The 25,122-nt window shown below is 41.6% G+C and overlaps 1 long non-coding RNA gene across 1 annotated transcript in view; it reads left to right on the plus strand.

The window, feature by feature from the left end:
* LOC142931009 (uncharacterized) overlaps positions 1 to 25,122 on the plus strand; it is a 68,233-nt gene that overhangs the window by 22,441 nt on the left and 20,670 nt on the right. The window contains exon 2 of the long non-coding RNA XR_012947006.1: positions 22,954 to 23,053. This is a non-coding gene — a long non-coding RNA (uncharacterized LOC142931009). The remainder of the gene's footprint in view (positions 1 to 22,953; positions 23,054 to 25,122) is intronic.

Consider the following 25,122-nt stretch of genomic DNA (forward strand, 5'->3'; position numbering starts at 1 on the left):
GCAGGTTACTTTTTTGATGGAGTTAAATAGAGATTTGTGATCGCGGGCCACTGAGGCAGACTCCATCTCCTCAGCAACCCGCGACCACCACCCATCCTTGCAGCGCCTCACGGCTCTCAGAACCTCTGAGCGAAGGCTGCGGTAAGCCTCCTCATTCTCTGACATGGGATTCTGTAGCTGATGACAGTGGGCCTGTCGCTTTTTCTCAACTTTCCTGAACACCTCCTCTGTCAGCCAGGGTCTCTGGGGAGGTCTGGACCGCGTACCCAAAGCAGCCATTGCAGCTGCATGAGTCACAGTGCTAAACCTTGCCCATTTACCCTCGACATCAGGAGGAGTAGGGGACGATGCCAACCCCAGCCGCAAGCGATGTTGAAATTCTCGCTTGCAACTTTCATCAGATAACTGAGACCAGGCCACTTTAGGTTGGAATGGGGTCCTGGGTGTATACCCACCACTGGAGCAGAAGAATGGCAGGCACATCTTACAGATGACAAGTCGATGGTCAGAGGGCAGATCAGCTCCACGGTAGGTCCTGGTGTCGAGGACATGGGCTTACATCCGCTGGTCCGTCACTTTGTAGTCCAGCAGATATTCTTGCTTGGACCCGGCATGCATCCATGATGTTGTGTGGATGCGCCGATGCCGGAACAGCGTGTTGGTAATTACAAGCCCATGGGCTGCACAAAAAACTAGCAGACTCCTACCGTTGTTGTAGGAGCTGATCTGGCCCATGCCCTCCAATCACTCCAGACCAGGTGCCAGCATCATGACCAACTCGGGCATTGAAGTCACCCAACAAGATGACTCTATCCCGAGGGGCCATTTTAGCCAGTACCTGTGACAGGAGGTCATAGAAGGCATCTGACTCATCGGCTTTGCCTGCATCCCTCCACGGATGTTCGTCTTCAGTGGGGGCATAAGTAACCACGACCACCACTCCTCGTCTCCAGTTGAGGGGAAGGCGAGCCCAAAGTAGCCTGGGGCTTACAGCTTCCCACACCTCACCACCACGCTCCCACGCCCCCTTCATTATTTTGTTCAAAAGAAGAGCCACACCCTGTTGTTTGGCAGTCTGCTGCCCCGAGTAGAGGACTGTCCATCCCTCATGGTGGCAGGAGCCAGAACCGGTCCACTGGACCTCCTGAATGCCACAGAGATCCAGGCGGTACCGGCCCAGCTCCCGACAGAGGAGTGGCAGCCTCTCCTCCGCAGTGAGCGTTCGAACATTCCACGTTGCCACACATACACAGCGCGCTAACCACTACACTACAATGGGTTACGCTTCCACATGCGCGGGTCACGTGACAGATTTGACGTCACAGCTCACTTGCCGTGCAATAAAAATATGCATTATTGAGCTCCCCCCCCCAAATTTGTTTTCAAAAGTGTAGTTTTATCATTTTTGCATGGTGTACAGTCTGGAAAGTACCCACATGGCAAATTTCAAGTTGGTTGCATATCGGGAAGTACGCCAAACATTTTGAACAGACACACAATCACAACTTTGCCTTTTATATATATGGAGATAATATTGGTCATGAAAGCCAATGTGTTAAACTGTTAAATGTTAATTCACGGCTCTGTCAATCCATCTGCTGTACGAAAACCTGCCCACACAGTGCCTGTCATGGGGGTTGTTTGACCTACTTCACCACAATTATTATTTTGTTAGCTTTGTTAAGGTGAGGACGTGCGTGGGCCAGCTCCATCTCAGCTATGACTCGCTATTGATGTTAGCCTTGGACAGGAATCAAACTCAGGTCTTTGTTTTGATAGCACAGTGCGTGAGCCATTGCATTACTCCTCCCATAAAGATAACAACAATTTTAACTTAAAGCCCTTTGTTAATTCTCGGCTGATGAATGCCTGCCGAACCAGTGCCAGTCATGAAGGTTATCCTAATATATAAACACCCAGGTCTGTGATTCTGTCATTCTGTGACTAACGCGGCACGGGTTGGTTCAAGTGCGTCACGTGACCGGGACGAAGCAGCCAACCAACGCTTGGCGTGGCTATAGAGGGGCGGGTGAAAGTCCGCATCGAACTAAACCCCCAGCAAGGCCATCTACTTAACGATGAGAGGAAATTCACACGAAATTATCTAATTAAAAAAAAACAATACGATTCAAAATATGTTTCACTTCAAAATGGAGCATCGGGTGCTTGCCTGAATGTGTCGTTCATGTGCAATTTTTTTATGACATTCCTGGCCGAAGGCTGTAAATGGTTGTGAGGGGCGCCAGAGGTGCCCCCGAACAACCCCTAGTTTGACTATACTTGACCATGCTAGTTAGGGTGGATATATATGATAGATATCGAGTAAACAAAAAAGTAATGTACTTATTACATGTAGAAGTAGATCACAATATATGAACACATTTGTGTCAAGCACATTTGATGACTGGACATTTTGTTTTTAATCCTTCTGGCTTCTTACATTTTTGTGGTTGCATATAGGTGTGGTTATGGCGAGTGTGGAATCCGTAAGTACGGACTGCACAAAGTCAAGATAATATTTTAATTTCGGGATTAGAAACCAATGAGAGCGTTATCGTCTTCTCTGGTTAAATTTAGTGCACCGTGCATACTGTTTTAAAGTCAAATGAACGAAAATGGGTTTAAGTACCTTCACTTAGGAGAGATGTGAAATTCCGATAGCTGTTTGTGCACCTCACATTTAGTCACGTAATTTTAGCCACGAGTCGCCGATGAAAAAGAGCTAAGATCAATGGGTCTTACCCAAAACAAATGGACTAACCGATCTCTTTCACTGTTTTATTTATTGGTATATGTGTATACAAACCAATATCTTAGACATGCTAACAAAATCTAAGGGACATTTAGAATAATACAGTTTGATCCAAAATCCTGAAGGTAGTTTAAAAATAAAGTTGATTAAATGCACTATAAGCATTCCGTGGGTACAATATGGACTCCTAAACACGAGTGTAACTAAGAAAGTTACTATTTTTTCCTGGCTATAATCATCAGGATAGTGTAAAGAAAAGAGGCTGTCCATCCGAAAATGGCCTTTCAAGTGGCATGTTTGTGTTCGCCTGCCAATCTCCCTTGCCTCTTTTAAGAAGAGTCAAGTGGATGTCGGAGTCAGAGTATGGCCTTGTACTTCTACCTCTGGGTGGTCCTCCCATCCAAAAAGCCTCCTCTCTCTCTGTGTCTAGGCTCTTAAGTCTCCAGCAACTATGCATTTTGTTTCAAAAAAAGAAAAATATTTCTTTCCACCTTTTTTGTTGGTGGAGTCCACTGGGATGTTTCCTTTTCGGTTCACGCACAGTGAATACTTAAGTTGTCAGATTGTCTTCTTGGGGTTAAGCTGGTCATATTGCTTTCATCAACAAGCCTTCACTAACACCGCTGGTGAATCTGCAATGTAAAAATTAAGTTTAAATACCTACGTCGTTGGGGGTGGAGAAGTGACGCAGTGGTTCGTGCACTGCACTGTCAATCTAGTGAGCCGAGTTCGATTCCTGCCTGTGGGTTAACATCAGTGGCGAATTATATCTGAACTGGTCTTGGGCAACAATCTACAGTTATCAGCATGGTGAAGTATGGTCAAGCAACCACCATCATTGGCACAGCCTAGGTAGGCCTTCATGCAGCTGTGGATGCTATTGTTCATTATCAATCAATATCCTAGCATATGTAGTGAAAAAGAGCTCTTAAAACCTACGATGGCAATACTACACGTTATTTCAGGTGAACAGTAATTAGGTAAACATGGTGAACTTATGTTTGGAGAATTAATTAATTAAATTAAGTAATCAGTACATTCCCAGGAATTTATTGCAGCTGCAGTAACAATGCCTATAACAATCGGCTAACTCATAAATTTAATTTTATTTAAAACATGCACCTATTACGATTGTCTCACCACATGGTGTCAACTTTTCCCATTAAACTTCAGTGCTGCCAATGATTCTTGCTTATAAAGTTTAACAAGGAATGCACACCATTCACTGCTCACAAGGGTGAACACCGTGCAACTTGTAGAAGACACACACCAAGCCACAGAGGCTCTGTGTAGCCACTTATTTAACGGTGGCTGGGTTGACAAATATATAGGCCATTTAGTGCGTGCAATTTAGCATGCGTCTTTTATAAAACGAGACATTAGAGTGCCTAGCCGAGTGTTTATGAGAGTAGGTAAATTATAATATCGTGCGTATTTGTGGTATTCACGCAGCTGCGATGCATTGTAAAGATGCTTAAGGAAATGTATTACCTTCTTTGGTTCTTTCGGTAAAGTCACCTGATGAAGGCCGCTTGTGTTGTGGCCGAAACGTCGTGAGAATATTATTGTGTTATTTTATTTTATCAATTTATTATTTTATTCTCATTCTACATGACTTTACCGAAAGAACCAAAGAAGATGAATCCTTGCAGTCACGAAAGCTTTTAATCGAAATGTATTGCTTTGCGAGGTAGGTACAGCTGAGCACGACTTTATCAACACGAGTGCATACCTGGATGATTTGTTCGAGCGCTGAAATCTTTTAGAGCATTTATAAATTCTGCCAAAAAATATTATGAGAATAAGATATGAAAAGTACATGGTCGCAACGTTTTTAATTAATCCTCTCATTGGTGCTGCTCGCAAAGCAGTGTACTCGTCACTGAAACTGCGAGCTAAACATTGTAATAGAGAATACAGCCTTTGTAATTTGACTACTTTTTGTATGCAATGCAAAATCATGTAAACATTGTGATCGTAACATATTTTGCCATCGGAATCGTCACTCAGCTCCGTAAGGTTATTTCTGTTTTATAAATATCTACGAATGTACAGGAGTTTATGCAGGATAGCCTCACTGAGTCTCAGTATCTTTTGGTGGTGGGGGGGGGGGTCTTGCATATGGAAGCTTGGTCATTTCTTATTTGTGCATGTAGCAGGAAAGTGGAGTACCCATCAATAACCCACGCGTTCTGGGGCAAAACATTAAACAGCCCGCACAGATGGGTTCACAAATTCACTTGCTGCACAACCAACTCCTGGATGTGTCACAGCCCGGCGTGTTTTGAAGTTTCCAAATGATGTGATATACCACAGCTGCCATCCAAATGATTGTATTACCAGTGTATTCCACAATACACAGCTTCTACTTACTATTAATTCATGAACAATAGATATATATACATGGTATGTATCTTAGGCAATGTCATGCACGCATATTTTTGTTGCTGCATATAGTCACCATATATACGAATCAATTCAAATTCAGCTTAACTCAATATTACTTTGTTACACTTTCATAAGCCCAACAACTGTATATCACAAGAAGAAGTAAAAAAATATATAAACATAAATCGTACCATAAATTTTATTGTGGCGTTACAGTATTTCCATGCCTTGCTAATTTGCCACATGCATTACAATCATTCGGGAGGATATCTTGGTTTGGCTATTCGAGCTTATATTTCAACTAAATGCCAAGAATCTTAACAAATAACACACCTGAGTGCCATTAACCTCCTGTTAAAGTGGGGGCCTGAATTGGGGAGGGAAGAGTGTTGAGGTAGAGCAAGCACTCGCAAAGAAACAATTCTGAAGCTGAAAAAGGGCCTAACTTGGCCTCATACAAACCTCATATTTCCATGGGTGATTTGTTTTTAATTTCCATACTAATGCTACGTACTAATAAATGTTGGCAAGCTTTAAACTACATCCAGCTCAACAACGATGGTCTTTATCAAAGTAACATGGAAAACATTTCCAAGGAAAGTTGTCATTGGAAACAATTATGCCAAAGTCGGTGAAATAACCTCATCTGTCGTGACCTTGCAAGCCCATGTACAATGTGTTATTACACTCTTTAAAATAAGGCTTGAAATTTACATTTGTAAGAAATACTAAAGGCATCGTTAAAAGACATATCAGAGCAATATTTTCTGTTCAGGTGCATTCATGTTGGTCCGGTTTCCGAGGAAGGCAAGCCAGCACCTTGACCTGCCAGACTGTCCAGACAGACACTGGTTTGGTGTGGGAATGTGCACGCCCACTCACACAAACGCACGTGTACACAACTGCATACACACATGCATTCAATTGACCAAAAACAAACTATTTCATGTTTAATTAAAAATTATGTAAGGAGAGAGCAATAACAGAAAATGTTACTTCATATTCTCTGTACAACACAGTAGCATTGGTATATTCAGTTCATGCAACAACATGACCCGCAGAGGAATCCCTCCTTATTCCTTACCATTTTCCACATGTGGAAACTTGTATGGGCCAACGGGCTATGTACGTGATGCCAAAATGACAACAAAATTGTGGGGTTGCAATGTTAATAAAAGAGGAATAACGTGGAACTGAATTTAACATTCGTGAATGTCGTGGAGATAACTTCATCATGGGAACAAATTAAATAAATTAGTAAGCATAAAACCCCATAAAGTGAAAAAAAAATCGTATAGGGATTTGCAACATAAGTAGCAGATTTTTTTATTTTTTCCTTGTCCAATGTAACTAGTCTCTTGACTTAGTTCACTGCAATGTTGTAGGTTTTATCCTCCACATCGTAGTAAAGTGTATTTTTTGTTTGTTTTACTGGACAATTTAACTAATTCCTAGTCACTAGCATCTTAACAATAACAAACTATGTTCTCTACTTTTTAGTCATAGTTTTGTAATTCCTCTAAAGAAGCCAAACAAATATGTGTTTTTATCTAGCTGACCTGTGGAATATATAGCACTCTAAATTCAGTGTCAGTCAATGTGGCTGAATACTGAAATGTAACTTTATCTTTCATAAGTTATAGATCTTAATTTGTATACTTATGGTGTTGGTATGTGTTCAGTGAAACAGTGTGCAATTAATGTAGACCTTTGGCTTTTTACAAATTTTACAGTTAAATATTCACTTGGACACATATTTTTAGGAGTAAATTTGGAATGCAAACATTTAATCGTTACAAGACTTTTTTCTTTACTCACTATAATTCCAAAAGCATTCATTCTCATTTTGTGTCATTAGACTTCGGTTTAGCCATGTAAATTTATCTATTTCAGCCTGAACGTGTGAAACTAAAGTTTTCGATTTGTATTTATGATATATCTTGTATAACAATGCATGTAACTGATATGTAGACATGTGCGACAATATGTCAAAACAGGAATATTCCTCATTAAATGCCATATGAGGAATACCTCCATGACTGTTTCACAAAATGTCAAGAATCTCTGTGGTGTGACTTGCCGGACATCTCGCGTTCATAAATCTTGTGGTAACCGTAACAAAATGAAACCAAAGTCGACATAAAATATTTGCCGGTTTAATTTATTTTGTTTAGATGACTTCTGTTTGCCATAACCTTCAAGGAAGAACAGTAGTGTTTTGTGATAGATGCCCCACTTGTAGGCGGGAAGGTCCTTGGAGGATGATGGGCTCCCTGCAGGCATGGGGCCTGGTTCTGCCATGCACTAATGAAGCATGTTATGGTTGAGCCACAGAGGCTCTGGACGATGTAGCGTCTACGGCATGTGGTGCCTTGATGAAAGATGTCTGAGGTTAATTGTTCTGCACTCTCCGAATACGCCTTTGCCTGTTTTTTCCCTCAAAAGTCAAAATGTTTAAGTGTCTACATGCTCCAACGTGTCAGGTGGAGCTCATCTTCTTCATTGGTGGTTGTGACCCAGCAGTAAGGATTCCACAGTCCTCATGGACGATCAATGTTGACTTCCCAGAGAGTAGTTTGCAGTCTTATGTGAGGGGGAAAACATGCATCATATGTCAATAAACATTGTTCCCTAGAAGTACTTGCATATCAATGGTAAATTGATTGAAAACACGTATTTTTATTATCTATACTGAAATATATTGACCATAAAAAATAACATCATTTTTGCACAACCATATATTAGCTAATAATAGCCATTTTAAACATGTAAAAAATACATGTGGAAAGTTTAAGCAGTCTTGATCAACAGATGTTATGCCATGTAATGTGGTGAATGGATCTATGCCATTACATAACCGACTCTGTGGATGGCTTGTCAAGCACTCAAACTTTCTAACTTACCATTGTAAATGTGTTTCTAAAGGAGGCATTGTAAAATATACGTTTAAATCTTTAAATTAGGCTCACTGGCAAGCTGGTGGTGATAAAGTAAGTTAGGTAATTGGCAGGTTTGACAGAACACAATGTTTTAGAAGCTTGTGAAATTCATTGCCAATTCATAAATCTTCAACATTAACAGTGACAGTTGCCAATAAACACTTTAAAACTTGGGCCCATTATTCCCTTCCTGCCATCGCCTGCCTCACTGACTCCTCCACCCACCACCAGCTCAGGGTCTCCTCTCCCTCCCCACAATAACTCTTAAGTATTTCCCAAATGTTTGACTGGAAACATCTCAGACTCCATCCAAAGCGAGCAATGCCACTTAATTATTTTCACATTGCCAGTTGCCAAAAGCCACAGCCAATATATTAAAAAACATGCTGTATTCAAAATATGTTGATAAGTAAATTGTATACTAATCATGGATCATTTTCAAAGGCTATGTTTATTTTTTAAGTAATCTAAGGTTTTAAGATAGTGTCATTATTGTGTAACTTTTTTTCATTTAATAATGGTAAACACACTTTTAAAAATGCTTATTTTGTTTAAATATATTTTAAAAAAATAATAATAATCAAGAATCTTTTTCCCCCACAATTTGTGGATCAGACGTTACAATTTCCGAAAAAAATAATTACTAGAAAAATGTGTTTGGGAAACATAGATAACAGTATTTATTAGGTTTATAGACCTTGGGAAAAAAAAAAAACTTTTAAAAAGTGTTTTATGATGAAAGTCCAGTGTGTAAAACTGTGCAGTGCATTCCAACTTAGATAGCTTTGTTTGACTAATGATAGAATGATAGAAACATGGGCAGTTGCTTGGTTCAGTCGGTAGTTTGTGGCAGGGTGTCGTTATTGATCTGCTCCAGGCTGGTCTTATCAGCCCTCATTAATTTCACTTGAGAGTTATGTTGCTTAATCTACATGAGCAATAGGGAAGTGAGATTGTAATTCCACGAAAGTGATATTTTGGTACAATTTTCTCAAATATCAGGCTCTACTGCCACATTTATTTTAATTTAGGTTGTAAAAATACAATTGAGGCATTCAGAAAGCTACAATAATTATTCTTACTGGCAATGAAGTTTGATATTTCAGGGAGGTGATTATAAGCTTGCATCCTTTAACACAGTTCCCCAAGTCAAACACTAGTCACGTTCAGCATGCGAATCAATGTGAAGTGATGGGATAGTGGGGTAAAGTATCTGTGCCACTGATGCTGGAATGGACGTCTGCCATTTCATTTATAAATAATGTAAAACAATTATGATAGTTGTTTTTTTTTACCTGACCACTTGCCTTATCAACGTTGTTCACCGTATGAGCTTGCACAGGTGAGAGCTGATCTGTTTTAATCTAAGTACAGTATGTACTATTCTGGTATTGAGTTTAAGGATACACCTCTGGACACAGTATATTAGGCAGCTGCTTTGTTTACGAGGTTTGAAACTAGCAATAGTGTGAGGATTATCAGCTTCTTCTTTGGTTCTTTCGGTAAAGTCACGTAGAATGAGAATAAAATAATAAAATAAAAAATAAAACACTTGTGTTGTGGCCAAAACGTCATGAGAATTTTATTGTTTTATTTTATTATTTTATTCTCATTCTACGTGACTTTACCGAAAGAACCAAAGAAGATGAATCCTTGCAGTCACGAAAGCTTTAAATCGAAAGATTATCAGCTTGCTGGTAAAATCAGCACTGATAATTCACCTCCTGCCGCCCGCATTTATTACTGGTCTAAGGAAACGTGGCAGTTGACAGGGGACAAAATCTCTTATTGTGGAGGTGTCTGCTAGGCATTTCTGAAGCCGGATTAAGCATGTTTGTTTGTATTTGGTGAAGAAGCGACACCTTGTGCACGGCTTATTAAACAGATCAGACGCTGTTTGTCATGCAGTGGTTCTAGAATCGGAGGATCAACGGCTAGAAAAGGGCAAGCGAGTGCAGTTTGGGGGTGCTTGTAAAAGTGATATTACGTGGGAGTGAAGTGTCATTATTCTTAAGCTGGCATAGTATTTGCAATGCCACCCATGCACGAATTGGTTTATGCTGTTCAATTGCGGTGCTAACTAGTGTATAGTGTCTTGAGATGCGATTATATTTGGATGCATAGTCTTTGTTTTTTTCACTACGTTGTCCCGACCTGAAGGAGGACGCTTGTGTTGTGCCCGAAACGTCGTGATTTAATTTAGTTTTCGTTTATTTTGTATATGTTTTAACTACGGGACTTTACCGAAAAAAACAAAGAATATGAATCCTTGCAGTCACGAAAGCTTCAAATCTAGAATTATATTTGGATGCTTGATCGATTTGCTTACCTGACTTAATTCAGCACAGGATAACACAAGGAGTAATGAGTAAGAGAGGAGAAATGCACCAATAGAGGTTTGGCACACAGTGTTGGGACATAGAGGTCACCAACCTTATGTTGAAAGGCAAAAGGCAACGTGTGGATTTTGAACTCTGACCCTGAAGGGCAGATCACTTCCAGGTGGAACAGCAATCATGTTGAAAGGGAATCAAAATGATATATAGTGGCTATTATAACTAAACACACTTCTTGATTTGATGTGGATATTGGAACCGTAAATTATAGCTTCAGGGCTCACTTAGATATACATGCAGGGTCACTACGGAAGATGGTGCAGAATAACAAATGACCTATCATAAGTTAACTTCCTTTTTTGGAACTCGAGATTCTAATTTAATATTAGAAAACAACAATGTCACTTGTTGTGAGACGATCATTCAGCGACTAAAGGTTTTAAAATAAAAAAAAAATCATAAGTCAGAAAATCATTACACCATTCAGAGTTGTTGAATGGGTCCTTAGTGAATACATAAAATGTAACGCTGCTGAATATAACATTTAATATGTGACTTATATCAGAGCCCTTGCAGCAAGGTTGACAACCTCAAAACAAATATTCCTACGTGTTCTATGGTAGGTAATGAGTGATACCAATAAAACATATGCATGATTATGATGGTAATAATGCTCTTCTTACTTCATTGGAAACTTTGATATCTTTAAATTAAATCAAGGTCGTTTTTTTAACTAATTGCATATTTTTTATGAAGTTACTGTAATTATTGTTTTAAATTAAATATACGATGGAGAGATGTTACGCAGGTCATGGGTTCGATCCTGACTCTGACGCCTGTATATTTGTAGTTTGTATGTTCCCCCCGTGGATTTTATCTCCAGGCCTTGCCCCTTTCCACATTCAGGAACATGCATTTAGAGTATCTGGCTGCTATAAATTTCCACGCGATGAGGCACTTCGTTGAGCTATCTTTTGTGGCCAGGTTGCTTCTGAAAAATAGCTATATGGCTCAGTGGGCTTTAGTGGGTAACATTTAAAGAAATGATAGTTATGATAACACACAAAACTTATGGACATCTGATATGACTGGTAATAAAATCGGGCTTGGGCAGGGACATTCCCTCCCGGCCCCCCCCGCCCCCCACAGGGGATGATAGCCGATGAAACAAAAATGCTGATGCAATGGTAGCCACAGTGAAGAACATGTCCAAGTGGACCACCGCTCAGATGGAGCAATGAGATCAGCTCATGCACAGCAAGAGACATTTGTAGCATCATGAGAATTCGAGGGATTATGATATCACGAGGCCTTCATCCAGCAGTAGATTGAAAATAACTGATTATGATTTTATTTTTGTAAAAAATGTATTTCCATGCAAGAAGAACAAAGCTACAAAATAAAGTTAAACCGTTGATAAATATACATTGTATTTCTTAGGCTTCTATGAATGTAACTAAAAGTTGCCCCAAAAATATAACTTGATGGTTTAATGGGTTAAGATGATTTTGACATTTAATGTCAACGCATGTAAAAGTGAACGTTATCTGAAATGACCGAAATCCTATCACACTGTGCGTGTACCTGTCCCTCTGGTTGGACAGGATACGGAATACGGGGGTGCCGTAGTAGCAAGCTATTAAATATTTTGCCTTGTATCCAGGAGGACGTGGGTTCGATTCCGAACCCTGTCGCCTTTATATTTGGTCGTGTGGATTATTTTCTTCCACATTTAGAAATGTGCGTTTCGAGTATTTGGTTGCGATACGTTTCCACGTGATAAGCAACTTCGTTGAACTATCAGTTGTGGCCAGGTCGCGTATGAAAAAGAGCAATACAGCTCAGTGTGCCTTACCTGGTAAAAGAAAAAAAATGGTTTCGTTTTAGTTTACATTATTAGTCAGGCCGACGGAAACAGATTCGTTGATGAGCATTAAGCGTACACACGCACACGCACGCTTGCATTTAGTAAACTTCCACGAAACGTGGCAAAGCAGTGCCACATGGCGAAATGGCCCTGCGGTGCCGGTGACCCGTGGCTACTTCGCCAGCGGAACAGCACCTGGCTAATCCCCTCGAGACGTAAATTGTTGCCCACGTTGACACTCAGGTCCTAGCGTGGGGGGCTTCCCTGCCGGGCAGGGGACAGAAAGCAGCTTGTGTTAATCGCCAACCAGGGCCACAGAGCGCCGCGCCTCCAAAGCCCCCGCCGCCCCCCACGCCGGCCTGCTGTTTGTCATGGCTCGTAAACTGATCCATCATGCGTCACACAAAGATAAAGACAAATATCCCCCGTGTAGCCTTAACAGACTGTAGGGTCAAGTGCTGTTAGCGAGCACCTATGAAGGTCGCAACGGCACACGAGGGGGGTGGGTGGCCAGCACCACGCCCGACCGCCTTTGTCTCCCCAGTGGCGATGTTTTACGCACCGCACCAGGTACTCATTTGAGTCTGAGTCGACCTAGGGGAGGCTCGGGACCGGTTCAGATAACCGTCACTGGCGTTGACCGTGAGCGGGAATCGAACCCGGGTCGCCAGGTTCGTAGTGCAGCGCGCTAACCGCTTCACTACCGCGTCACACACGCACGCACACGCATACATACACGCACGCACGCACACACGCACGCGCATACACACACGCACACGCACGCACACACATACATACACGCGCACGCAAACACGCACACACGCACACGCATACACGCACACAACACACGCACGCGCATACACGCACACACATACGCGCGCACACACGCACACACATACGCGCGCACACACGCACACACATACGCGCGCACACACGCACACACATACGCGCGCACACACGCACACACATACGCGCGCATACACGCACACACATACGCGCGCACACACGCACACACATACGCGCGCACACACGCACACACATACGCGCGCACACACGCACACACATACGCGCGCACACACGCACACACATACGCGCGCACACACGCACACGCATACATACACGCACACACACACACGCGCACACGCACGCACGCGCGCGCGGGCCATATTCACTCTGTCACTGTACATGTGGAAAGCAACTCTGTAGCGGCAACAATGGGGGGTGAACGATTCTGTTTATGTTGTTGTTGTTGTGACAAAAATGTGACTTTTTGCTAAATCGTCCCAGACTGTGTATTCCTTGTTGTGGAATAGTTTAAACAAAATACTCCTTAAGGAGATTGGATACGTATGCAATTTTTGGTCACTGCTGGATGAAGGCCTCCTCACTCCGTGACAATCATGGGGGACGGGGAGGACAATGCGGTTTGGTGGAGAATGTAGATGTGGGAGCATAGATGTATCATACAACAATTTGATTTTGCTCCACTGCCCTCTGCTACTTAGCCTACAACAACCTCTCATGCATGGAGGTCATCCCATCCAGGCACTTTTGCAGGCTTAGCTTCTGAGATATGACGAGATCGAATGCATTCCAGGTGATTTGATCGTATCCATTTGGGTACACACTGCTAAAAGAGAACAAGGAAATCGAGTGGAGAGAAAATATTGTATTCCAGCAAAGGTGCCTTTAAGTAACGAGCCATGAATGCCATTGATCAAGTAAAAGTCGTGTGTGGTGTCATAGCAGACACGGGGATTTGGAGTCGAGGTAAATGTGGAGAGGTTAACTTTGGTTTTGAAATTCTCATCACTCCCCGAGTTATTCGATGAACGTTCATGGTTATGATCTTGATTCAAGAAAAATGAACGAATTATTTGCCTCATTTCTATAATCTCATTTGTATGTGTTTGTTTAGTTTTGTCAATTTAATTAGCTTAAATAAAAAAAAAACGTCGTAGAATTATAATATGTACACCATTTGCTTCCGGACATTATTTTGTATGAAATATGCCTGATTTCATTTTACCCCCCCTGGGTCTCTATTGTAAAAGTAATGCGCCTATCTCAGTGGGCTTCGACCTGGTTTTAATAACGGATTTCATCTAATAAGATCAATCAAACTTTGCCTCAGATAGGAATTTGCAGAAAAATGCGTAGCTTTTTTGACATTGTAATTATAAACTTAAAATTGCATTTTGGCTTCATTTGGGGATTTATTTTCTCTCCAAAGAACACAGTTTTTCTAAATGTGTGCTTTATTGATTTTACTTTCATTACATTTCTCTTCAGAATGTATTTGTGTAATATGCATTTTCAAAAGTGCAACTACACTCTACAACTGATAGCAACATCGTTGCCAACAATGATGATGATAAAGAATTTAACACAATATGGCAAAAAGTTATATTAATAAATGAGCGTTACTTAAAAGGACGATGAAGCTAAATATGTTGCATTTTCACAATCAACTTAACATGTGTTTCAACTTATTTACGTCTTCCTATACACTCAAAACATACAACATGGACTATGAATTGTTGAAATCATAACAAGGATAAATACACGTCGATTTTTGTTACTTAATTTATTCAATTTAACTTCCATTATGCCATTATTAATGTATCATGAGGTGACCGCAACAATGAGAGTGGGATTACAATTCTGCACAAATTCCCATCACACGAGATTAATGCAGAGCCTAAAGACCCACGTCATGGTGACAACAGATTTACATTTTGATAAATCATTGAGGCCCTGCTGTGAGACCCTGAGTCCGTCCTCCTTGCTCGGCTTCCAGACCTCTTATTCGCTAATGTACCTTGCAGCAGGGCACGCATGCAATATAACCTTCGCCGTGCCTGGGAATATCTTTAGAAAACACGAGAAAGCGCGTCGCATGCGCTCCAATCAACAAAATAAAGGACGCAACAGTACCCACAATGCCTTGCTGCGTAAATGTCTTTCATTGCTTGCTCCATTTAATAATGGAACCCATCTGCAAAAGAAAATAACAAAAAAAAACCTCTTCCCAATCGGGCCTGTGTTGTGCCTTTTGTGTGGGTGCTGTGGTTCCCACACGCTTCTACCATGCCTTCCCCGCAACTCCAAACACTGCAGTTCCACTCTTGTGCACCGCAGTGGCTCCGCTCTATATAATGGCAGCCTTTGTTATGGAAACCATGGTAATTACCATAATCGCCCCATGAGGAAATGGACAAAAGAGGAATAGAAAAAAATCTGCAATCATCTCAAGCGGTCAGGTGTTAAAACCCAGGCCTTCCAGGGCAACCCTGTTTTGGAGTCTGTCCGATCTGCCCTTCTTAATTCTGAATTTGAGAAAATAAATGAAACGTTAGCTTTGTAGATAGTTCATAATAAATGGAACGCTCATTCCATGTTTCTGTATCATGTCATTGAAATAATTTATTGGATTATGAGTATTAAGTAATTTCTAATTCAGATGAACGCCTGCCACTTTACGTACGTGTCAGAGGTTTTAAGCGACATTAACATTAACCAAATCAAATGTTCTTATCATTAAGCACACATCGAAACATCCAAATATTAAATATTTACAGAGCATAATCAGCAATGTAAGTTAACATTAATTAATAATAGAAGTGTAATGGTGTGTTGCCTGTTGTCATAAATGATAAGAATCTTAAACAAAGTTTACAATTTAAACAAACACCTTATAGAAAAAATCCTCAAATTATAATGCACCGAAAACAAAACAAAAACTCTGATATTTCAAAAGCATGCTGGGTTTTTTGTCATATATATTCTCGCAGTATTTAAATGGTTTGCAAGGCAAGTCATCTGCACTCCACATTGCATTAAGCGACAACTGAACTAGACAGATGCATCGGCATGTGTGTTGTTGTCGAGCTGCACACTCGCGCCGAGGAGGCAAAAGATACGGGGTCGGTGGAAGGGGGCGGTGGGCTAAGGGGGGTATAGCTGTTTCACTGCGGGTAGGGGGTGATGGATAAGTGGCAACGCGACAGGTGGATTCCCACACATATCAGTCCCTTTTTAATCCCCCCAGAGGATGGTACATTAAATATCATTATGGATCGCATGTCAGTCAATCACCCTGACTGGGACCTTGCGTGCCGTTAACTCACACAATGGGGCTCATTTACGGCTGGCAATGCACCCGCACGCCCAATTGTCCTTGCCCAGATTTGGGTTACCACTGTTTTCGCAAAGGCTCTTCGGACCGATCTCTGGAGAATTTTAATGTGGGCTCGATTTTCCTTTTGGATTAACTTTGCAGATGCACCGACCAGTTGCCATTTCAGCATGTAAACAACAATTCGGAATACCGTTTTCTGTCAAGTGAATGCACAGATAAGTGCACATGAGTGCCATGAATTCTGAATTGAGAGATTGATATGAATATTTCAGAATATGCATTTGAATTGTTTACAAAAACTGCAAAAAAATGTATGTTAATTGAGTTAGGAATCTGACAGATATACTTATAATCGGAACCAAATTCAAATTTGACCGATTACAGTATTCCAGATATGAACTTCAAGTAGTGGAAATCATATTCTTGGTTCTTTCGGTAAAGTCACGTAGAAGGGAAACAATAATAATATATTTTTTTATATTTTTATTAATTTATTATTTTATTATTTCCCGTCTACGTGACTTTACCGAAAGAACCAAAAATATGAATCCCTGCAGTCACGAAAGCTTTAAATCAAAATTTAGTGGAAAGCAGTTTTTTTAATTTCTATTTTTGCAAATTCTGAATAACAAAAAATACATGTTTCCTACGTTCTTAGGGCGTCTTAAAAGCCTAAAGAGGTGCTTTGAGGTCTATACTAAAACATTATGAACTATGCCATAACATATTCGTAGATAATTTTTTTGCAACGACCATAAATACTTTTTTACGTCAGGAATTCGTGTTTAACAGTCAGATATTGTTGTAATGCCACTAACATGAATAGACATATGCAAATATTCGATGTAATAGGTATCAAGCGACAATACATCATGAAGAAAACAAATAGTCTGTCCATTTCTTACAATTTGATGATATTCTATGAGGTATGAGGTTAGAATAACGTATTTATCCTGGAGAAATACGATGAGTTATGATGCCTTTTTTCACGGATGTCCAGTAGTTCACGGATGACCAGTAAATATTGATACCAGGTCAACCGGCTGAGTACATGTCAAGCCAAACAATTATAATGCCCATGATTTGTACATAAACAAACATTAATTGGTAAATGTCATCAGCTTCCTCCATGTCAAACAACTATTATCGACACGTGACAGTCCCTGTATTTCCATTGTTGCACATTGTACTGGGTGCTCAACTTAAGACTGAGTCAACCTAGTGGACAAGCTCGGATACCACGTGCCACTGATGTTATCCCACGGCGGCGATCAAATCCAGGTCACCGAATTCATATCACACAAAGTGCCGTGAACCGCGGCGCTCTAACGACTCAATTACGCCCGTGCGTGCCTTGAGCCCAAACGTTGAAATGAACCAATTACTCGCAATGCAGTTTCGCAATGTAGGGGGTAATCCCACATTTATCGATGTTGTTTCCTTTTCACGTCACGCGCCCGTACCGCCCATCTCTCTCGGCGGCGCGGGTTTGTTCGCCACGTGCTGCGCCGTCACAGCTGGCGAGGGGCGCGCGGTCGCACGTGGGGGCCAAGCGCACGTGGGGGCCAAGCGCACGTGGGGGCCAAGCGCAACAGCCACCGCGCGCGCGTGCGCGCGCTCCCGCAGCTGCTGCTGCTGCTGGTGCGTGCGCGAGTCCCACCCGAGCTGCAAGCGGCGCTGCGCGTGTCACTCAGCCCCGACTGTAATTAGCCCCATCCAAACCCTCTCGCTCTCCACCACCCCCCCCCCCAATCCCCATCCTCCTCTTCGTCGCCACCGGCCCGGTATAACCAGCAAGCTGTGGCTGGCGCAAGCAAGTGTCGCTTGACCGCTGGATATTGTTCAAGCAAGCGGTGTCAATTTTGTGTCTGAGAAAAAAATGAGAGTACTGCAAAAAGTTTAGATTTTAACCACTTTTCAAACAAGTCTTTTGTGTGTGCGTGCTGTGGTGTGCGTCTGTCAGTGGGCTGGGGAGCAATGGTGTAAGGGCCATCCATTGAGTAGGTACGCAAAAATCTGTCAAAACTTGACCCCCCCCCCCCTCCTCTCTGTACGCACGTGGACTTTTTACACCCTCCCACCTGCGCATGTACGCTCGACGCACCCCCCCCCCCCCCCGAATCCTACAGAACGGACGATATTTAATCCACGCGGAGACGATCAAGGATTAATAATATTAACGTGTTTAAGCAAACAGATAGTCCACTGCCGGACTATCTAACTCATTTGAAGGCCAACGTAAACAAATTATAATCGAGGCTTCACCCCCCCCCCCCCGTTCCCTATGCGTACATTGTCAGTAGACCCCCCCCCATACGCAAGCGTACGCATTTGGGTTAACCCCCCTCCCCCCTCCATACATACGTACTAAATTGATGGCCCCGTAGCTGTTAGCGCACTGCGCTACGAACCCGGCAACCCGGGTTCGATTCCCGTTCACGGCCACCAACAGTGGCGATCAATGATCTGAATCTGTCATGGGCCTTCTCTAGGTCGACTCAGCCTTAAATGAGTAAATACAGTCGTAGACACGAGCACAGGCTTATAGCTGACCATACCACACCCTCATGCGCCAAGCTGACATTCAGAGGTTCAGAATCAGAACATTACCAGGTTAAAGCCCATTGTGCCAGAGGTGCTCGCACACAGAACTTACAACAAAAGCCTGAAAATACTATATGGGTATCTTTTTTTTCCCTGTTGGAATATAAATTCAAAGTGGCATAGCTATTGAGTGTGCAGACCCACGGTCCGGAGAGGTCCAGATGCCTTGGCATGGGCTCTGAGCCATAAAAACCACGGGATGCCACTGAAAATGCCTCATCCTGTACCAGAGCCCGCAAGAAAAGGCTCCCAGATACGGGGAGTGGTGGGCGCAGTAGTTACAGCTAAGAACCCGGTCATGGTTAACACCATTTGCTAGTGTTATTAGAACCAGACCTGGGACCCCACTAGGTTAACTCATCCTGAGTGATGTTATGCCAATACCTGTAAGGCTACAGGGATATGGGGTGTGTTTGTTTTTGTATGCGCTAGAGAAGGGTGGCATTGTGCCTCGCGTATTGTGGTCCGATCTGAGTCACATGGGTTCGTAGCCATGAACAACTGCAGTGGTGAGGGGTATCTCAACTTTGCCTGAAAAAAATGAGCATCTGACGCAGTATGTATATACATCGGCACTGTGGACGCAAGGGTAGTTGGGTGTGTTGCTTTCCACACCGCCCACTCATGTGGCATGCTGCCCTAATAGGTGGTTACTAACCGCACTCGCCTCAACAGTCTACAGGGTTACCCGAGGGATCTTGTCATTGTACGTGAGAAAAGTATATAATTAACACCGATTGCCAAAGCTAAACAAACTTTAAGTTTTCGAATGTTACTTTTACAATTTACTGTACATCATTTTAGTCTTGTTCCATTTCACCGCAATAACTGTTCCTCATAAATTGTTAGTTTCTTCTACAACAATGTACTTATTTCATTTGCCAATTTAGTTTGAACACTTGCACCAGTGTCCGTCTTATCGTGACATAACAGGAAACGGTGATGCGGATCTTCAAAATGGGGCTATTAGTTACATCCTTGTTATACCCCTTCGTATCCCACCCTCCAGATCTTTTGACGACACTTCATATGCTGTATACGTGGTGTGTGTGTGTGTCACTGTCACGAGGTTGTGAAGAAGGGGGTTAGGCTAAGCTCGAGCCTTTGCCCTCTGCCCTGACATGTGCTCCTTTGAGTTGCCAACCCTACATGCCCCTTGGGAGAGACACTTTCTCAAGTACCCCTTCTTTACACTCGAAGGCCTGCCCTCAGCTGACCTACTTGCACATCCCCTGCGCGAACAAGCGCTGTGTATATTTAGCATGCACTATACGTGCGTGCATCTATGCATTTTTTTGTATTTTACGTAATTGCTTAGATCTGTGTAGATAATGATATCACTGGCCACGCAGTGGTTCAGCGCACCGTGATATGAACCCAGTGACCCGAGTGTTAGTTCGATTCCAGACCATGGCTGACATCAGTGGCGAGTGATATTTTTATGGGTCCTCACCCCACTCATTTGCCTTCCTGCACTTAATAGGGTGGTGAAGTGTAGCCAAACAACCCCACTCACCCCAACATTACTATCGTTTCACGTAACCTAATGACGGCACCCCGGGGTTCCACAATAAGCCCCCGGCTCTCGCATAAACTGCATTGCGACGTCATTTTATGTCTGTTGAAGGCAAACGATACGGCAATCTATTCCTCTCGACGAGCCTTACACGATGCGCTAATCAAAATTTAAAAGTTTTGTTTATGACTGCGGCAATTTTGGCAATGACGGGTGCTTGGTGAAGAACTAGAGAATTGATTTCTGGTGAGTCGCGGCGTTTATGTGCGCGGTGGGACGGAGTCGCCATAAATAAATACATAAATAAATAGATTGCGATTTAGACTTCCGTTTATTCGGGACCCCGGTGTCCCGCCACAAGGTTAAATTTAATTCACAAAAGTCATGTCAAAAGATAGCCTTAGACATTCAGACCAGTGCCGGATTAAGCTAGTGCGAGGCCTGTAGCATATATTATAAAGGGACCCTAAATAAATAAATAAACATTAATATTAAAACACAAATTATTTACTTACATAGTAAAGCTATTGTATTTTTTTCATTTTCTATACAGCCAGATAATACGAAAAATCGCTAACCTTAAACACCCAGTCGTTCATAAAAGTTGACGGCGGTATAATACTATAGTAATAGAGCAAGTGCAGAGTCACTGAGGATAATCTGGCACTGATTCAGACACTGTATTTTTTACAGTTATAAAGGATTGGACACATTCTTTCTTCATGATATTCACATCATGACATCGCTTGGAACATGATTCACAATGCAAATCCTTTGCAACAAAAATGATTTTCATTTTAGTATACAGTTCAGTATTTAAATACGAAAGGATTAATAATTGCCCAATAACTTGAAAAAATTGTAGTAATCAACTAACCTAATTTTAGTAACTTATACACAATAAGAAGTGCCCAACAGCTATTATTGTAAAATATGTACAGATCCTTTAAGTAAATAACAGCTTAATAATTTTGCTAATCGCAATTATTGATTTGTATATTATGAAATCGAACATGTAAAGCACATTCTTACATGCAGATACAGCACATATCAGTTCGCAATAACACATAGTCAAACAAATCTGAACACAGTCGAAGCATTCTAAGATAACTACACAAAAGTATGGACGTGCATGGATGAACCTGCATGCAATATTGCGTACGCTGATGGTATGTCGAACTGCACACACGTGCATTGTAATTGTACATGTTCTCCATTCGCTTCTTATGATGATCTTGTTTTATTATTGTTGGCTCACCCAGTAGTCTGGTGTGTTCTATATACTAGAGTACGATTACTCACAATCGTCCCGTAATTCATGTTGTACAATGTGATCGTTTGATGAATGGAAAGCCTTTCAACATAAAGCTCAGATACAATTGTAGTCACACAAATCGGGTCGTGTTACCAGCAACTCATTTTAATGGGATTAACCGCAGAACAGATGTTATCATTGCCAAAGGTTTGTCACATTTATTTCGACAACACTCTGGTTTATAAGGCCCGGTGATGACGACGATGACATTTGTTATAATATTGTGTGTTGCATGGAACACGTCCAGAATACTTTGTGTCCCTTAACGATTTGTTGCATTTCGTCTGTAAAATAAGCTTGCTTTCCAAGTTGGTTTTGGCCGCTTTTGAGCAGTGGGCCTCTCCATGCACGTAGTTTTCTCAATTCCTTCTCACCCCCACCCCCAATTCCGCGCAGCTGTGGTGAGGTGACTCACTGGGCTCGTGAGCAAGGCGGCGTAATTTCTGTGCTTCTGCTTCCAAACTCTCTCCGTCAACTTCACAGTGGCCCTGTAGGCGTGTACAATTTTCATTGTGCTGGGCAGCTTTGCAATACCTTTCATTCCCAGTGTACTCATGAAAGTGTTACATAAGGCACATAGGTGTGTGTGTGTGTTGTTGTTGTTGTTCTCATAAACTTGTGAGCCGTGGCCATTGCAATGGAGTGATCACAAATGAATCACTTGAGGGCAAGCGGTGTCATATGTTTGGGTGTCGGATATGGAGACAGGTTATGCGTGGATGCAGACATACACACGACTGCGGTCATTTTTTAACATGTGGATAAATAATCGCCGTTAGTTTTGTATACACTCTTTCCTCTAGACTCAGTCACATTATCATCATCAGTCACGATCAGTCCACCGTTAGATGAAGGCCTTCCCAAACCATTTCCTACGGTCCTGCATAGTACAAATGGAATTACATCCCTCGAGGGTACAATTGTGACGAGTATGTCCTAAACAATGTTGGCGTGCTTTGGAAAAAAGCTGGACATTGCCTGCAGAATGTTCACATTTGCCTACCCATTTTAGCGGTGGCCGGAAAGTTTGATGCATGGTTGAAGACGCTCACCAGAATGGTGTTTTACATCTGTTCTCTGATGCAATGTCTACAGATGTCTGGATGTGCTGACGATCAATACCAGGTGCGCCCGCCTGCTGAAGAGCTTATTGATGCTAAAAACGTGAAGATAGAGTCTGTCATTATAGGAATTGGTGAGTGTCATTGTATGCCAGTATGAAAGCGCATATCAACGGCAAAAAATATCTGTTCGGATCTTCAGATATCCTTAGCAAAACAGGATATCCTGGTTAAATGAAGGAAATTGAGTCACCCAAGTAAATAGAGTAATTTTTAACAGATTACCGAATAATTCCCCGTTCTTTAATGTATAACTATTCTCCTGGCCGATTTCCATTCACTAAGTATGGGCACGATTTGCTAGCCAAATGCAGTGAGTGGAAGCGTTGTCAGTAGGGGATCCACAAAGGGATGTACGTTTTTGATGTATTATTAGCAACCTAATATTGGTGCATTCATTCCATTTGATGAAGTAAAAAAAACACTTTTCTATTCCAAGTTAAACTATTCATATTTTGAGCAACCCAAAAAAGTCAAGAGGCAAGATTTAAGACATTACAAATTAGTTTTGGTGTCCTTTTTAAAAATCTGATTTGCCTAATATGTTAAATGAGTGGACTTTGCTTGCTATGAACTTATCACTAGGATATTGTGAACATGTTTTTCTTGTGCTGGTCAACAGCTAAACCGCTGCTTTGCCTGCATGTACATGTTTATATACTGGGTTATTCCTGGGGCCTGGAAACCCGAGACAGAAGGGCGGTCCCGGCTTCAGAATGTACATGGGCACAGTGACGCAAGGAGTTGTGATGTAATGCAGGGGTTATTGGTAACCCATTAAACCATAGGTGTGTTTACTCCCTCTTTCCATCAACCAAAATCCCCCGCGCGTGGAGTCTCTCCCCCCCCCACTCTTCCCCCGCTCCCCACCCCTTCAAGTGCGTGGGCATCAGGGCTGACGTGTGCCGTAGAAGAAATAAGTAACCAGACAGTTTCCTGGATGCCTAAAATTTGTCTGCAGCTAAAGTTGATGGATTTGCAGAGTGGTTGGAAAGGAAATGATCTCCGCTACGACTCATTTTCAGTTATTTCGCAAGAATGGAAATTAACTAAAACAACTATTTACAACTAATGATCGAATTTAATAGCTATAGAACAATGCAAATAATACCACAAAAAAATAAATGCATAGTACTGTAATTTGGAGTCAGTAAGGCATTATTATTATTGTGCTGGCCACCTACCCCTCATGTGCCATGCTGGCCGTTATAAATGCTCGATAATAGCACTTGCCTCAACAGCATGTTAACTGCTATATGGGGGTAACTTGTCTTTTAATGTAGCTAACATCTTACTTATCTTCAGAAAAGTACAAATTCTGAAAAAAATTGGGTTTGACAATAAAAATTGCATGCTCCAGTGTAAGGATATGGCTGTTTATGCACACAGACAATACTTGGGTGAGTGCTCTGATGAAGTTTGCATGATATTTTGCATATTTTCCCTTGTGTAGTGCACCCTAACACCTTGTGACCCAGCAGGTCAAAAACCAATCTGGTGTGTGCTTGTTTAAACAAATACTGTTGGATAATATTGGTCAGAAAAGCCATTAATCTACGTGACTGTAATGGTATTTGTTTATGTATATGTAGAGATGCGGAATACCATTTTGTTTGGATTTGATTTTACCCATACATTTTAACGAAAAAAGCATGAAGCGTTTGTAAACACCTTCTACTTCAGCGTGTGTAACCTGAATTTGTAATTCCTTCAAAATAAATGGCATGAGAAAATATAATGGAAAAAAACAATAGCTTTAAAATAAAATAGATATGAAATGTAAAGTTGAATTCAGTACTTACCAACTTTAATAGGCTTTGTTGCTTTGCGAGAATCGTGATACAATGACAACTGGAAAAAAATATATAAGCGGCTTAAGATTTGTGATTCTAAATTTGTTTCTGTATAGTTTCCTCATAGTTTTAAACCATTCTGTAGGTTATCCAGAAGCAATGCAATATTTACTAATAAATTAGGTTATGTCATTCTACTCAATATTTGTAATGTTTAGTGTAATATTCTCGAATTTATATCCATAATAGAGGTTTTTTTGGTTAGATCGCGTGAAAATATAAATGTGTCGTTAAAACCCGCACCATCCGACACAACCAACTAGTAAGGGTTGTCTAAGTAAGGGTTTTCA

Source organism: Petromyzon marinus, chromosome 3 (assembly GCF_048934315.1).
Source record: "Petromyzon marinus isolate PM22_M1 ecotype Great Lakes invasive population chromosome 3, UKy_Petmar_22M1.pri1.0, whole genome shotgun sequence".
NCBI lineage: Eukaryota > Metazoa > Chordata > Hyperoartia > Petromyzontiformes > Petromyzontidae > Petromyzon > Petromyzon marinus.